We start from the raw sequence: 18610 nt of genomic DNA, 5'->3' as shown, positions 1-18610 counted from the left end.
TTAGACCCCAGGCCTTCTATCTACATAGAGATTGTTAACAGAGCCTTCTAGAAACAATTGCATTCTTCTTATACATTGCATTTTTCTATCAATTCAGGAAGACATATATCAAGGGTCAGCATTCATTCTCTTTTGCCTAGGTAAAGTAATACCTGTAACATAATGATTCAGTGATATAGGCTATCCTTTCTTTACTTTCAGCATGTTTATCTTATGTTTATCTTATGCCATTGCGCTCTTACCATATCTCCTTAAGATCTAGAATATGTGGTTCAAATCAGTTTAGAAACATCTGTTTTTTTCTAGAATTTTAGTACTTGGATAGGTATGTGAGAAGGGATTCTGGTGACAGTTATGTATTTGCATAAGAATTGAGGATATTGATGATATAGTCTAGTTTATACCTTTGAGGCTTTTAAATGACTATCAAGATTTAGGTCCCTACTTAGGAACAAGGGTCAACCTTTAACCTTCCAAAGAGTGTGACCCAACTGCATGAATGAAATGTCACCTTAGTATTTAACAGAGCTAAATTATACAGCCTGTTTCATGAATAATGGGTTTCCATCAGGATAGATGGGTGACTTAATTTAAAGCAACATGTGTTCTCAGCTTCTCTGCTGCCCACTCCCCCTCCCTCAAATATGGATTTGTATGAAAGCACAGAAGAAGGGTTGTAAAGGGCAGTTTTGTGTCTTGTAAGACACAGACTACAGGTAATACTGCTTTGTGGCCTAGTAACACAACATGGACTGGAGAACATTTTTACCTCCGCAAGGTACTGAAGGAGAGAAAGGCATCTAATTGTATATGATCTGTTAGTAAAATTGGTGAATGACATCAACAAAAGGCCCTTGGGTTCACATGACCAAAATCAGGAATCACATCATATGGTAGCCCATATGCTCTATCTTGTTATGTTCAAATCAAAGATGTCTTGCCTGCCAAGTGGGTTGTCATTTATATATTCTTTATACTACTTGTAGCTAATGCATTAAGCAGAAAAATTCTTCCCAAAATTCTGCTCAAGTAACTACTATAATGCACATCAGTGACTGAGCTGGGAAGCAACATCGAAAGCAAAGATAACGACTTGGGTGAGCAGAGTGCAAAAGGCTAATATGATAGAGCAATTTAGGTTAAACTACCACTAGATCTAAATTCCATTTTGCAGATTAAAAGTTAATATAGTTGCTAATTTCAGAATTTTATTAAACTTATAGAAGTAATAATTATTTTATATTACTTACTCATTAAATGCTAATAAAGTTCTAGGTTTAAATGATAAATGAAAGTTATACTTTGTTTTACTTTTATTTTCTTCAGTATTACCATGACAAAAATTAGATATTCTCATAAACATTTGTAAGTGTTCATTAAAAGTGTATAGAACAATATTCTATTATTTTAAACATAGTGACTGTGACCAAAATATAATAATTAGGATAAGAATAATTTTATAAAGCATGCTTTGTTTGAAATTTCAAAACATCAGTTTAATTTGTTTTTCCATGTTAAGTGAATAAAAAAAAAAGCCAAAGAAATGTAATTTTTAGAAATACACTACAAAGAAAGCAAACAAAATAGAAATAATTAGCTATGACTAGTCATCTACCCAATTAAAAAATGAATAATAATGAACACAGAGTGTGATGGAAAGGGCATCATCACTCACTATTGATGGCTATGCATGTCCATTTGGAAAGCATTTTCACAATGTATATCAAGAGCCTTTAAAATATGCATGTTCATCCAGCAATTCTTTTTCTAAAAACATAACTAATGGAAATAAGTAAAAATATGGTGAAACTGTTACTTATAATTATTAAACACTGGAAAAAAATAAAAGAATTTAAAAACAAAATAGTTTAATAAATTATTCACATGTATAAACTAAATTATTACTTGGTAACTAAAATAGTATGTAATAATATTTAATGGAAAAATGCTTAAAATTAAATGTTAATCCAAAATAGCACAATAAATGTTACAAATAACTGTTTTTAAAGGAGTTAAATTAGTATGTATATTTTTATTATTTGGTGGTAAGATTACTGTGATTTTAATTGTTTTGTTTGTTATAACTGTATTTTTCAAATGCCTACAACAGTCACATTACTTTTGTAATGAAAAAATATTTGTCAAAATAAAGCACAAACTATAAATGTATTGCTAAGAAATTCTGAGAATACAAGGAAAAATATATATTTTTGCATTTTTGTGGGTTTGAAACTGTTATAAAACACCCAACATCTTAAGTAAGAAAAATACCTTCTCTTTAATTTCCTTTTCTGAATATAAAGGAAACATTTATATCAGGCTCTTCATCACAAATATACCTTAGATTATATTTCAAAAGCTAAAATGTAGTTATTGACTAAAATAAATATGATTGATGCTCTAATCATAATAAAAATAAGTCTCTACCTACATTCTCAATTAATCATTTATTACAATAATTTTAGTGATTTTTTTTTTAAATTCATAAAATGTTAAACATTTTAAATACCTGTAGCAATTGGTAATGGAATTAATCAAATGATAACAAATGTTGCACAAGATGTAAGCAGTATAAGAATATAGGAAACGTACCCATTTTTTTTTCATGTTCAAGTGAAAATTAAGATGCAATCTGTAAATTGAAGGATATGGAAAGCATAATCTTTATTGCTCTCTTCAAACTCTATGATTCTTTGTTGTCTGTATTAGTAAGGTTACTATGGAACAGTAGAAGTTTAAAATCAAACAAAAGAGACATGGATTTATAGTCCCTGCTCTATCAAAAATGGGTCATGTGACTTTTGGAAAGTCATTTAGCTTCCTGGTAAAAGGAACTACCTCATTCAGTTTAACAGCCTTTGATTATCATGGTTATATTTTAGATGTGAAAAATATAATGGTATCCTCATTGTAAATTAAAAACATACACTGTACAATTTCGATGTAAAATATTATTTTGAATGTTTACGATGTCGTCAACTTTTCTAAGTGAGATTCTTTGAATTTTTTCATATATTATTTCATTTACTCTCCAAAATAATGTGAAAAATAGAAATGATTGACCTTAGCCATAAACAGAAAATATCATTGTGATGCTGAAATCCTCACAGGGCTGGAGGTCTCAGGTCCTTTTTATAACTACTATTAAAAAATTGCCATTAAACTAATAACAACTATTTAAACAGAATTTAAAAATATACTTTGCATTTATTCAGATACTCACCCATTTAGTAAACTTTTAAAAAACTTTTCTTCAAAAGCTAATCAGTGGACTTAATGAATGCAGCAGTGCTCATTTGAGTTGGGAAGTGAATGAACGCTAAATTGGGTCTGGCATGGCATAAATATTTCCTCCTCCCCATTGAGTTAATGTGATTAAATAAGTATTCCCTTTTCAGGTAAGAGGGAGATAAGATGTATTTCCTGATTTATTTATGGTGATTTGTTTGCTTTCTTGGTTGGTTTGTTGTTTTAAAAGAAAATAAAGGCACGTTAGTGAAATACTACATATTTATGTAAATATTTGTTGATTACTATGTGTACTACACTGATTTGAAAACAGGATAATAGAAAAAGATATGTAGGCAACTTCATTTACTAAAACAGGTAATAGAAGATAGAGAAAAGAAGAATGAATGTTATCCAGAATAAGTTAGAAAAAGAAAGAGAAAGTGAGTTCTAATAATTCAGAGAAAGATGGATAAAGAAAGGAAACAATTCCTTCAAGGAGATAAACTTAAAGCATCTAAAGGAGGTAAAAGTGTAAAAAACTGAGACCAATGAAGAGACTTTGAAAATTAAGGTAAGTGAAGAATAGTGATTTTTAATAAAAATAAAAGCCAAACAATCAAAGACGTTATTTTAAAAGAGATACAAATAATATGCACTAATAGAGTATAGAGGAAACCAAAACCACCCTCTAAGGTACAGATTCCTGATGAGTAAAACAATTTGATAATATCACTGCTTTACACTTATCACATTTGTTTAAAAATGACTATATATCATTTATGGTCTAAAATAATATGATTTAGAGCAACAGGTTTTCAGCAGATTCAGGGTAGCTGCATACACATCCTGTTTTTTGAGTATTGTTTGTGGATACTCCAGGCATTGATAGCCTCTAGTTAATACAATGTTTCTGATCCATCTCGTCCACCACCTTTCTTACTGTTCATATCAGCATGATCTTTCTGCTGCTTTGGTTTCACATCAATCACTGTCAATATTGCACAGCTCTCATTAGTGTTTCAATGTACAATTTCAGGATTTCTGTGGGGGAACTGCTTCACGAATTCACTCTTGCATAAGAATTCAGCATCAGAGCTACTCTAATTCTTTCGGAAAAAACCATCTGTATCACCTATCAGGTGACATAGCAAACGAACTTACATGATATATTGGTAGAAAAAATATACCATTATAAAAAATCAGAAACTCAAATATCCATGTTATTAGAACTAGTATTTCATTGGTGATGAACCAGCTTCCTTCGTGATCCTTCTCATATGGATTAGCTTTTAAGAATCTTCATGTTCAAACTGCATTTTTCTATTACCTACATTCTAGAATAACAATAAGCTACAATGACTCTCAAACATGAATTATTAAAATTCTGCTAGGTTTTAGACTCAATGCCATATTCTTCTGGATGGAAATTTTTTTTTGTACCTAGAACCTGTAGTATTTACCACATTCTGGTTTATATTTCTCCTTCTAGACTTCAAACTTCATGAGGGCAGAGTATTTATCTGGCTTTTCTTTAAATTCTCCATGGTGCCTAGTATGATATGATGTATTGGGTAGGCACTCAGTAAATATTTATAAATAATTGTGTTAACAAAATCAATTTTTCCTGAGATGATTTTCCTGTGTGATATTACAATATGAACAAAATGCAGAGATACTATTCTTCAGAGAAATTCAGTCCAATTTAAAAGCATTACTTTTAAAATAGTAATAATATTACAATAAAATTTTATATTATGCTATTGTAAGCAAAAGGATTATTTAAAGGTTATAGGCATAGAATTTTATTGTTAATATCACAATATTCATTAAAATTAATTATGTATTTTCATTTCTGCTGTTAAGGGCAACAAAGATTCTATTCATACATAACACTGGTAAGATTATGTAGCTTCATGGAAAATATTTTCAAATGGTTGATTATATTCTCAACAATAACGTAGAGTACTAATATCAAAGTTATATAGCATTTTATAGTTTCAATATTATAAATGCCCTAAATTCTTCCCTGTCTCTATATTTAAGACTTCAGATAAAAAAAAATATATATATATAATGTTTTGTATTGATACATGCCAAGGTCATTGTTCTGGTAACACGAGCTAGAAAGTCAAGAAACTGAATGACCGTGTGGTAAAATTCAAACACATCAGGCTGAGGGGACAGGATGGTCTGATGGTCATGGCAGACACTGCCCTGATTCAGTTTTAGCCAAGTGCAAGTAGAACAAAGCACCTCTGCCTCTGTGGTTTATTCAAAATGATTAATTGTTGAGAGATACTGTCATCCCATGTCATTATTTTAGGATTTCTCTTTACAAAGAATTCATGGATTAAATAAGCATCCTTTTTCCAAAGCATATGTTTACAATGACATTGTCACAACAGTGAGGAAGCATCACCATATGATGTGTATTAAATGAGGCTAGATTTTATCCAATGGAGAAACTAGGGAAACCTGGGAACACTAGGGAAAATAGAGGGGGGCATCTTTTCTATGTCAGCCGTGATAATGTAGAGGTTGCTTATGTATTATATCTATGGAGAAAAGGAAAAGATGAAAGTATAGAATTTCTCGATTTAGTATGTATGTCAGGTGGGGTAAAGTTAGTATATGAGACTTAATAAAAAGTCATTTTGAATTTTAAAAGGCTAAGTTTCAACAAAATGCAAAAAATGGCAAAGCATCCTTGAGGGATAAAATGAAAAGGACAGGAAATTATAAGAAAAACATTAAAAATTATACTATCCATACTTTTGCAAATTTTGTTCAACATTGTCTTAAAATGTACATTTCATGAATATTATCTGCCTTTAGTAAACATGAAAAATGTATACTATTACACATTCCATGTGGAAAATTATTAATAAAAACTAAACTGATGAAAAGCACGAAGGCATTTGTCTTGTTTTCTTTGTATTGGAAGCTGTTTGTTTGTATTCTAAAACTGTCTGCTTCACATGTGATGGATTACAAATATACTCGATAATTAAAAGCATGTGTTTAGAGTTGCACACAAGCATAGTAACAGATATGAGGCATGGCTGCCTCTGGGTTGATATGAATTACTCAGCTCCTGAGTCTTTGGGCAGTATTCTATGTCCAACTACTGAGATCATCTTCTATACCTTCCTGTTTCTAAACCACCCTGAATATATGTTATCAAATATATGTGATCTTTTTTCTCTAGGATTTGAGTTTATGGAGAATAATTGAAACCAATAAGGTTAGAGTTTACTGTGATAATTAAATTGTAAATTAAAATGTGAGAATTAGTTCACATTGGTCCATATTCAAGGTCAAAGTCTTCCTTTAGGCACTAACACAATTTCAAGTACCATGATGGTGAGGGTCACTAGAGGGGACCATTTGGCTGGGAGGCTCTGCATGGAATGCTGCCACAGCTGAGGCAGGCGAGAAGCAGCAGCCTCTTCTCATGCCTCTAATGATCTGTGAAATGGCATGAATCCAGGACAAGTCTCACCCCTGTGAGTACTGCAGAAATTCATAGTATTTTCCTTTGTCAGAAATGGAATTTCCACAATTCATATTTTTTTAGCTACTTACCTTAAAGTAAAACCAATGGAATTTATCATGTATATTAATATGGTTGACATTTACTGTGGAACTGTCATTTAACAGCACTATGACAGATCTTCTTTAAATTATCTTTCCCCTTCAAATACTGGTTTTTGCTACCAAGTCACAAATTATTTATTTACAATGAACTGTCTTAGTACTGCTGTAATTCAAATACTGAGATTTTATTTTACTTTTAAGCAGTTAATTTTCCTATAGAGAGGTTAATTCCCCCAGTTCTATTTTATGTTCCAAAAAAAAAAGAAAGAAAAATAACTTATTTCTGATATCTCTTATAAGATTATTTTAGAGAAAACTTAAATATGACTCCTATATATGATTGCATATTTAAGAAGTACAAGTTATAGTTTTAACTGTTAATGTACTTATCAGAAACCCTGTATATCATCTGATTTCTCAACTCCTCATTTTTGAAACACCATGAAATACTATATATGTGTGAGATATTATTATCATAGGTATATAGTTAAAGGTATCTGTATTTGTCAAGTCCCACTCTAAAATTACATACCCCCCAATCACTTAATAATATTGGTGCTTGCTCTACAGAGTAGGTATTTTTATAATGGATTTTTTTAGTAAGCTTTCCAAACACTTACCTATACCTAAAAGATAACTGACAATCATGCAGCCAGTCTAGAAGGTAATTTCCCATATATTATATAGTAAATCTATATAGGCAACCTAGGAAATGTGGGGACTGTCAGAATCTGAGATACTAAAAAGTAGCAACTCTTAAGCTTGTGTAGTCTTCTGTGAAGTAGAGAAAATAGCATGGAATCTGGAGTCAGAAGATTTGGGTTTGGAGTCCACTTTTTGGCTGAGGGACCTTGGGCAAATAGCAAAGTGGCCGTAATCATAGCTGGATTTATACATGCAGCAGACACTATGCTAGGCACTTTACAGGCAAGATCTCCATCAAAGTTTACAGCAGACCTTCAGGTTACTACTCTTGTCCCTGTTTTGCAGATCAGAAAGCTGAAACTCAGAGTGTTTCGGTAACCTTCATAAGATCATGATGTCTAGGACGTGGCAGAAACCATTTGCAACCTAATGTCATCAGGCTAGTATTAGGAGTCTCGGGTTCCAGTTTGATATTTTTAGTTATTTCTTGGGATTGCATTAGAACCAAATAACATAGGCTATATGAAAGGTTTTATAAATGATAAATTGGTTGTCATTTATGTTATTTTCCAAAGTGTCTTCTAGGTCTGGGATTCTGATTTTGTTATTGAACTAGGTGTGGAACACAGATCTTTTGACTTGTAGAAATCTGGATTTCTGTGATGCAAGAGATTTGCAATTATTGCCTTCATTTATTCCAATAAGTTATTTCAAGAGACCACTTGAAAGAAAGCATGGTTATGGCAGATAAGTTTTTCTCTAATAGTCTCTAAACTCCAGTGCAATTATACTTGATCTGTGAATTCACAGCTTGAATAATAATGCAAATTTACATTCAGAAATATTTACTGAGAATTTATTACAATTTATACATTGTGCTGTGTTCAGGAGATGTAATAGAAAAATAGAATTGGAAACCATGCTTTCAAGTAGCTTATAGTCCACTGAGCAGATTTACAGTTTCTGGATAATTTATAAGCTTATACTTTAGAATCAAATTCTTCTAATTTGACAGTCATAAAAATTATACTTTAGATGGACATGTATATAAAACTTCTAGTCTATGGCCATGCTACCCTGAATAAGCCCGATCTGGTCTGATCTCAGAAGCTAAGCAGGGTCAGGCCTGGTTAGTACTTGGATGGAAGACCACCTAGGAAGACCAGGTACTGTAGGTGTAAAAAATAAAAAAAAAAAAATAAGGGATTGTAAGCTGACAAGGTCCTTGAAATCTGTGAGGTCAACCAAGGGTTGCCTCGCCTATAAACAAACAAACAAACAAACAAATAAATAAATAAATAAATAAAACTTTTATGAAATGGCAATATTATCAGTTGTGAAAAGTGTGTACATAAAAAAAATTCTTGAGGTATGGTCATTTTCAAACAGAAATCCATATAAATGGAATAATAACATTCCTCTATTTAAATTGTATTCATTTATCAAGGTTATTTAGTCATTACTGGGCACTCATGAAACCAATGTTTCTCATAACTTAGCAAATACATGGAACACCATGGGGTTACTATCCTCAAGGAGTTTCTATGTGTACATTCTGATTTGTTTTATTTATGCAAGGTATTGAGGAGGTTGCCTTGGCAAACAACCTTAAAGCGGAGAAGTCTTCTCCTAGTCAAAGACACTTCAGTTCTTACTTTCTACCTACATCAGAGGCATACGCTAGGACATGTATTCTCCAGTGACTTCTGAGAAACTGCTCTTTGCTTATTTGTTCTTTTTTTTTTTTTTACAGAAGTCACAAACTCAAATGCCTACAAGACCTAGAAAGGAAATAGGCATATGAGAAGTAGGCCTTGGGATTTCTAAGACCCAGCCAGTTAGAACAGACCTTATTCATCTGGGGGCTACTTGTTAACTTCCAACCCATTGTCACCATCAGGAAATTCTGATTCATTGTAATGAGTTTTATAATTTTCCAGAGAAGTCAAAGATCTAAAATTTTATGTATAATCTACTAATTTTTAAGTTGAAAACATTATTTTTTAAAAATCCTGTGGACTAAACAAGATATGGTTTCTGTATCTTCCTTCTCATGATGTTGATCTTCCCCCAAAATCATTATTTTTTATATACTAACGATATAGTCTGGCAATTTACTTTCTGTTCATCATTTTAACTGTCACTTACATGCTGATAATTCTAAAATCCATGTACCTTCATCCCAAATCTTTCTACAGCTACTTGAATGCTCAATTGTCTACAGAACTCCTCCACTAGATAAAAATTTCTAACTCAATTAGCTCCAAATTAATGCATAATATTGCTTTAGGACCTTTTATTCCATCTTCATTTCATATCCTGATAGTACCACTCTCCATCATCTTTTAAGTCATAATCCTGAAGACTCCTTCTTTATTTTCATCAGCCATTAAAGTCTGCATTTTATTTTGTACACATGAGACTGAGTGAATGATACATATAATTATTTCAATGATTACTGTTTACACTAATCCTCACAAGACAATACCTAAACACTTTATATGATGTATTTTAATATACATTGTTTTACATGTGTTTAATTAAAATCAAGGTAAGATTTTTTTCTCTTTAATTTATAATTTAAACTTGTAAAACACAAAGAAGTTGATTAACCTGTCAGAAATTCTCATAGCTAGGGAGCGACACAGCTGGGGATTGAACCGAGGCCTAGCTCCCACGCCTGTGCTCTCTTGCTTCACCAGTGAGCTGTATTTGGAAGGATGGAAGTGTTGCTACATAGGGAATTTTGGAAAGATGTCCAAAGCAGTGGTATTATCTTTGAAATTGGGTGTAAGTGAGAAAGAGCAGAGGCTGGGAAGTGAGAAATATAAATACAGAGATTTATCTGGAGTAGATTCTTACGGGAAGATAAAATGAGAAATCAATTAAGACTATAGACTGAAGGAGACCCAGAACAATGAGATATGATGAGAAAAGAGTGAGACTTTAATTGGGTTCGTTTTCTGTACATGCATCTGTCCTCTTTTCTCTCTAAGTTGATCTTTCATACCCAGAATAATGGTCCTTGAATTCCACTTTTGGTAATACTAGTCCATACCCAAATTTTCAAATGTTCCCTGTTATCGAATTATTTTCTTGGCTTCTAAAGTCCTGAAATATAATGGGTTTTCCCCTACCTGTTTTCCCTCACATTAACTCTGCTTAGAAGCAATAAGATGCTTTCCTGTGCCTTCCTACACTCTTTTGTAGGTTAGTGTTTTGCTTGTTCTGTTCGACCTTCCCTTTATGACTCCCTCTTTCCTCCCCATTCTTTTAATGACAAAATTAAATTACACTTAGCTAAGGTTTATGTTTATGCAGTCTGGCTTCTTCTGATATTCCTACTTTGGCAACTATTATATAATGCACTATATCTTCTAATTTAACACTTACTTATTATCTTATTTTATATTAAGTTACTTCTGCCTTTCTATCAGATTATAAGCTTATAAAAGTCCAATATCACATCTAATATTTCCTTTCAATAAAATGTGTAGCCCAATAAAGGGAGCATGACAGTTGCCAAATGAACATTCAATTAAGTAAAGTGACGATTGAACACTTAAAAAGCTGCATATTAATAGGGGCAGATAGCTTGGTAACAAACACACACAGATGCTTAAAGAATATAGAATATAGAAATGTGAAGTAATTTGATGTCTCTGAGACAATAAGAGTAGTTCGATTCAATGTAGGACTGACAAAGGAGTTGGTTTTATTCTTTCCATATAAATTCCAGCATCTAAGTAAATCTATCCAATCTTACTTCGTTAATCAAATTAATTTGGATAATGTAAAGTCCTTTTATTTAGCCTATTATCTTGGCCCTATAAAAGATAGTAAAATGGTCCTTCTGACCCATGAGTACAGAAAAAAGAAAATCTCTTTTAATGTACATTATAAATACATTGCTGCAGGCAGGGCTAGATGCTCCCTCTCCAATATAATCAGAACATTTGTCACATCACATTAAAATTTTCAGCAGTTATCACTAGATTGTTTGCCACTCAGAAACAAAGAGGCCTGTGTTCCCAAAGTGGAATACTGCTTGAAACACTAAACACACAAAAATTGTCTTCGAAATTGGGTAGAAGTGAAAAGACTTAGTGGGTCTAGCCGCTGTGTGAAAAACAAGGTTGGAAGTAGAAATGAGAATGAAATGTTGATGCTTGCATCAGAATTTTAAATGGCGAGCTGTGGTATCCCTCTCTATGGGCAGGCATCCTGGCAGTATCAAACTCAGGTGAAACAATCCTCATGAGACATTTGAACTCAGGGAGGATGGAGGGCAACTTATATGACTTTTAGCCTCTAAAATCTGAAGAAAATGTGTTTTAATGAGTAATAATCTTTACAATCTTTCACCAATCACCTACACATATGGAGAAGTCCATAAAGAATTGTTTTGAAATTTTTTATAGTCTCAAAAGTCACTAACAAAGAATCCGAAACGATTCTTTAATTGGATGCTCAAAATAGTAATTAAAATACTAATATCTAACTATCATTTCCAAAATCCATCCATTCTCATATCCATATACTCAATGGTATTAATTTAGTGCTATTATGTTACAGATATTGTGCCATGAGCCAAGCGTTAGGGATTTGTCCACAAATACAATAGCATCCAGTCATCCAGGGGCTTATATTCCAGAGTGAGAATGTACAGCTAAATGTTAATATAACATGACCATGTAAGCTCAAGATGCCATCGGATCATGTCCAGGTAGAGCCTAAACCAGCTTTTGGTGGCCAGAAAAGACTACTCAGAGAGAGTGACCAGATTATCCAAGAGCCATTAGCTCCCTCATGTAACTAATGTCCTTTCTATAGAATTGAAATTAATATATGCAATCAGACATGGTAAGTTATGGGCAATGAAAACTGCTTGTCATTACCAACTGTTTTCTTGGTTCTTTTAAATGAGCTGTAGTAAACAAAAAAAAAAGGAAGACATGACTTAATTTAATACTTTTAATTAATTAAAGCTGATATTTTTGTTTTAAAATAATGAACATGTGTAAGTAAAGAGATCAAACATAACAATTGTTAAGAGGATATGATGTTCTCACAACAAGTGTTGATATTGGCTAAAATGCCTAGAGATCTCCCAAGATTACCTGTCCCACTTGGACAGAGCAAGACAAATTCAATACTTAGTGGTAAGATTACTACATTTTCTTTCATTTAGATATTGTTAACCAGAAAAATATAAACGTATACTATTTAGAAACATAAAAAAACTCAGAAATTTGTCAATTAAAATCAGAATTCTGCATAACACTAAAGAAAATATCGTATTTTGGTAGAGTCTTTTTCATTCTCTTCTAGGTATTATGGTTCTTACGATATTGAAACCAAAAGAAGGACTATCTTTTGTTAACTCACTGCATATCTTACATATTTCTCATATATTGAAAGTCTCTAAATCATGGTGTTTAATAATTACAACTATTTTGCCAAATAGCACATTGGTTGCAGTATAATGATTGAAAAGCATTACAGTATCACCAAATGGATAATTTTCCTTTGAAATAAAATAAAGTAAAAGTGTAGGAGAGGTGAAGACATGATTATTTTGAAATTAAAAAAAACTGTCAGCAAGAGTTCCTTCTCAATAAAATATTCACACTTGCTTTCCAATCTGTGATTTTATCACTTCTGTAAAATGAGGCTTATTTTCAGTCACTTATGTTTTCAAAACATATAATCATTACCAAATTTTGTGAAAACAAGAACCAATGCTAAAGGCATGTATGTATTAAATATGTATATAACAGATTCTAATGTATATATTATATTAAATATAAATTTATGTACAAAATGTAAACTTATTTACAGTTATTCTGATATTTATGTATATATATGTGATGTATTTTGCTGTATTTTTTATTTTCGAAAAATAAGTAAATCTGTAAGTAGTGCTGGGTAAAAGTATGAATGCAAACATTCATACTTCATTATTTTGAAGGCAAGGAAAAATTCATACCTGACAAATTATACATGCTATTATTTCACTGTATTTTTTTCCTTTGGTAAGGTCTGTGTATGTGCATGTGTGTGTACACATCTGTGCGTGTGTGTGTGTGTGTGTGTGTGTGTGTGTGCGCGCGCGCGCACGTGCGCACGCATATGGTGGCAATTGTACTAATTATTATTCTCATCTTACAATAGTTGAACTCACTTTTTTAAAACCATCCCTTGCTATTCTACATTATGTGATTAAGTGGCAAGTCACATTTTTTGTATAGATGCTTATTTATGCTAATCAAATTAAATAATACTTATATCAAGAGCAATAACTAAAAGAAATCTGAAACTTAATCAGAATGAAATATGTAGTATTCTATCACCATCTGCACTAATCTGTAAGGACATTTAATTGCCTTTGTACATATTATAAAAATGCTTGTTTATTCATTTTTTTTCTTCCCACCATACCAGCTCTTTTCCAACCTGTTTATTATCATGGAAGACCTGATTTGCAGTCTGAAGATATGTGGCTGAGATGATAAACTGAGTATATTTTGCTGGAAGTAACCGCTCTCAATGGAAAGTAGTGAGCAGAATTATATACAATAATGGGTTCTACAAACAACAAACTGAAGTAGCAAATGGCCTTTCTTATATAGGAAATGGTTTCTTAGTGCATTTGGTATGGAGAAGCAACCACGTTTAGCTATACACATGAATGATGAATAGTGGTGCTAGAATTCTTTCTAAAACACAAATATAATTACGTTATAAACTGCTTAAAATGATTCTAGTCTTCTGGCCCAGAATAAAAAACAAAATCCTTACCCTTGCTTTCAAGACTGTTTGCAAGGCTCCTCTCTGCCTCTGCAGTGCTATCTCACTCCTCCCCCTCAATCTTCCACTCTACAGACTCCCTAAGTTCCATCCCTATCTCTAATTTCTTGCCACATTACACCTTTACACTTTTTCTTACGTTGCTTTTTTGTCTGCCTGGAATATTTTTATCTCTCTTTACAGTATGGCAAAATCTCATGCATCTTTTAAGACCCAAGAAGATTATCACATTATTCCTGAATCTTCCCCCAACACATTCTGTGTTTGGGAGAATGAGAGGTGAGGAAGAGATATAAAGAAGAGGTTGGTGGTAAAATTGACAACTTGTGATTTTTCCATATTATTTACTAACTAGAATTTCTGAATATCTACACAGAGTCTTGAGATACACTGCCTCCAGAACAACCAATGTACCTATCTTTACTTGACTATCAGCCAAGACTGGCGTGTAGAAGATCCAAGCTTCTCTAAATAATTGAAGTTTCTTAAAAATCATTCAACTAGCTCTATTAACTCTATAAATCATTTTTACATTTTGAGGACATCTTTTTTTTTACATCAGACTAGTGATACTATTGTGATGCTGGCTCTTCTGCAAACAAAAACAAAAACAAAAACAAAATAATAGAAAGAAAAAATCCAAAGAGTATCTAATATATAGAAAAAAATTCTCGAACTCAGAATTGTTGGCACAAGTCAGCTAGAGGACTCTAATGATTAACATTCTTCCTTAAACAGTTTTGCTGGATTTTACTTAATTTAACCATTCCACAACTAAATATTGCTAAGTAATGTTTGAATGAGCATTTTCATGATGAGAGATTGTTTCGATTCATAAATTCAAATGATCCACAATTTTTAATGTTTTTTGATAAATTGTGACAATTTGATTTTCAATATCATTGTAACAATTTTAAATATCCAGCCCTTGAGTGATTTAAAATTCTCTTTATCTTTACCACCAAAATTAGTTAATATCTCTTTTGTTTACTCTGCTTAGTTAAATATATTTTATGCTTTGTTTACTAGATTTATTTATTCCAATGTAAATTATCTGTTATATATCTTTTGTTCATTCTTTTCAATCCCAGTGATGTATGTGTGTGAGCATACATTATTCTTATTCAATATAGTTCTGTGAGATATTTTGCCCAGGATTTTATGGCCTTTGAGTTTGTTTTAATGTTTTAAAAAAAAGGTACAACTGCGATGGAATGCAAGTGTTTGTGGAAAATATAGAGATATCTGATCAAATAAATTATTTTAGGAGAATTCACCTTTAACTGACCAGACATACATAAAAAACATAGATTCATGATCTGGTGTCATCCTATATCTATCCTATATCACAGGCTGTTCTTAATTTTAATCATCAATATGGATAATCATATAATAAAGAGTCATACAGAATTCAAAATAATTTACAATTAAATGAATTAAGATTTAAGAAGGTCTTGATGTTTTCGAACATCTGGTGGAAATTTAAGAGTGTAAAATCTTTCATTTTGAATTTTTAAAAATGCTCTATGGAGAGGTTGCTTTGTAGCAATTCATGTGAAAAAAGCGCAAAGTATTAAGTTTTAATTGACTATGAACTTAATATGAACAGTGTGATATAACCTGACTAATTAAAACCTAAGTAATCTTGGCCTACATTTTACATGTATAATGCCTAAATCATTGGAATGAATATTCTCACCTGGACAGATCATTTAGATCATGATCACGAGTATCAAAAATGTGGAGTTTAATTCTGGACAGATCATGGCAGGAATATGAGGTTACTTCAGGCCAATACATTTTAATGAAATTATGAAAAATCCAGCGGATATTCAGAATGCCAGAACTTGGATGTTAAAGGTTTCAGAAACTATGTTATATAAGGAAATGTTATTTAGCTTGAAAAAGTACAGAGGGGACATGTGATATCTGTTTTCAAAAATGTGAAGGGTTTGAGTCATATAGAAAATGAACTAGATTTATGTTGTTATTCAGTTCTGTCTAAGAATTGTTATAAATACTCAACCAAGAAATGGGTTCTTTCCCTCATTTCCCTCAATCAGTCAACAAACATTTATTGAATATGGGACATAAATGTTCCAAGCACTGTGATAGGCTCTCAGAGTAGAAGTACTAATAAGGTATGATAATTGTTCTCAAGAATTGGTGACAGATTATCTATCTATCTATCTATCTATCTATCTATCTATCTATCTATCTACTATCTATCTTTCACCTTCTAAGGCATATATAAAAGAAGCGAGTACTAAACAAGAAATTTGGCTATTCAGGCAAAAGCTGACCAATATCTGTGTTGAATAAAATATTGTCTAGACATTTTATTTATAGCCATTCTACTTTGTGCTTCTTTCCTAAAATGATATGCATAGTCTTATAAGCTATATTTAAAGCATAATGTTTTGCTTATATATTTTTACATATATTTATATTATGTTATTTATATTATATATAATTTTAGAAAAAACAAGGACATAAAAACAAAGCAAAATGTTTAAAATTGGGTACAATGTTTTTACTAAACAGTAAATATGGACTGAGCTTCCTGGTTAGCAGCAAAAAGGAAAACAATTTCACTTATAAGTTTTCCATTAAGGTAGGAGGATACATGCATGTTTTGTGGAGAAAAATAAAATATTTCTCTTAATTCTAAATCTTTGGAGCAGAGAAGTGTTAAAATGCCTACTGAAGGTGCAATGCCTAACTGACAGAAATAATATCGTACATTTGACTGAAACTCCCTTTTTCACAAGTCATCTAGTTCCATAAACTTTAAAAAGGGTTAAGGAAGCAGTCAAATATCTGCATACATGGGATTCTCTTGAGTGTGCACACTAGTTCACCCGGGCTACGTAAATGGGCTTTCTCCTGCTTTAAAAGTATCAGCATTTTCTAGTTCTTTTGTCAGCAGGCACCACATGTTATAAGCACCTAGAAGTTCTCTCCTACCAGATTTAAATTTATCAAAAACAATCTGGCCAGCATAATATAGGTCATTTTACATTAACAGTCTCACTTCTTCCCTATAGAACTTATTTTCCTCTTTATTTAGCCCGTCTTATAAGTTGAATTAATTGGAACAACTGAGAGGAAATATGCTTAAAATAAGAAAAATACATACCATTTATTTTGGATCTACATCTCATTGTCTTCATAGCCTCTGCTTGATTCTCTCTAAGATAACACATGAAAAGTCTTAGCTATCCTAAGGATGCCCCAAAGATGAATGAAGAGAAAATTCATGTATTGCTAGTTCATCTATTAGAAGATATTTACTGATTCTTACTTTGGACCAGGCATTGTGTGAGGTTATGAAGATATATAGTTTAACAAGGTTCTGGGAGTTTATATTCTAGAGAAGAATAATGATGATAAATAAGTAAAAAATGAAAATAATAATTACATATCATGATAAAAGGGTTAATTTCTATAGTATATAAAACATTCCATGAATAAGTAAGAAAACACTGAGAAAGGAAAAAAAATGACAGTTCACAGAGAAGAAAGTACGCAGGTCTTATAAATATACGAAAATATTCTCAGCCTCACTATTAATCAAAAATATGCAAATTAAAGAAGCAATTAGATGTCATTTTCACCCATGAGGACAAATGAAGATTGGAGAGACTGATAATGGCTAGTGTCGGCAGGTCATAGAAAAGCAATTATTCTCGCATCCTGGTAGTTGTAAATTTAAATAACATTTTGTTTTTGAGGGGAAAAAATTGGCACTATTAAGGGTAAACATCTATATTATTTGATGTAGTAATTTCGCTTCCAAGAATTAATGATACAGGAATACTCACACAGGTATGCAAATAGTTTTACTGCTATTTTGTTTGTAATAACAAAAACATGGAAATAATCTAAAAGCTGATCATGAGGGTATAAAGTGTGTTTATCATAGTAACTTCACACAATGACATTTTATGTAGCAATAAAAGAAAATGAGATAGTCTTATATACTGGCAGAAAACTTTTTATGATAAATAAAACAAACTATTGATGAAATGCAGTTATAGAGTGACATAATTTTTTAATTACCTTTATGTCTAGAAAATATTAGCTTCTCATATTTATAGTACTCTCTCTCTCTACTTATGTATATATAGATAAAAATGTCTCAAAGGATCTATAGGCCACTGTTGACTGTGATTATCTCTAAATTGTGAGATTACAGAATATTTTGATTTATTAAGATTTCTGAATTATTTGAAATTTTCACACGCATGTTAGTTTTTTTAAAAAGATGAAAATACGAACAATAAAAAGAACACAGGGCACAAAATATTTAAAGTACTGATAACAA

The 18610-nt window shown here is 31.7% G+C and overlaps 1 protein-coding gene and 1 pseudogene across 5 annotated transcripts in view; one reads left to right on the top strand and one right to left on the bottom strand.

Moving 5' to 3' along the window:
• Positions 1-18610, bottom strand: part of GRIA4 (glutamate ionotropic receptor AMPA type subunit 4) — a 317944-nt gene that overhangs the window by 289061 nt on the left and 10273 nt on the right. The window lies entirely within an intron of this gene.
• LOC112476290 lies at positions 8533-8651 on the top strand (annotated as a pseudogene).

The sequence above is a fragment of the Pteropus alecto genome, unplaced genomic scaffold (genome assembly GCF_000325575.1).
Source record: "Pteropus alecto unplaced genomic scaffold, ASM32557v1 scaffold12, whole genome shotgun sequence".
NCBI lineage: Eukaryota > Metazoa > Chordata > Mammalia > Chiroptera > Pteropodidae > Pteropus > Pteropus alecto.
Note: the sequence above shows the minus strand (reverse complement) of the source record. Positions and strands in the feature narration are given on the sequence as shown.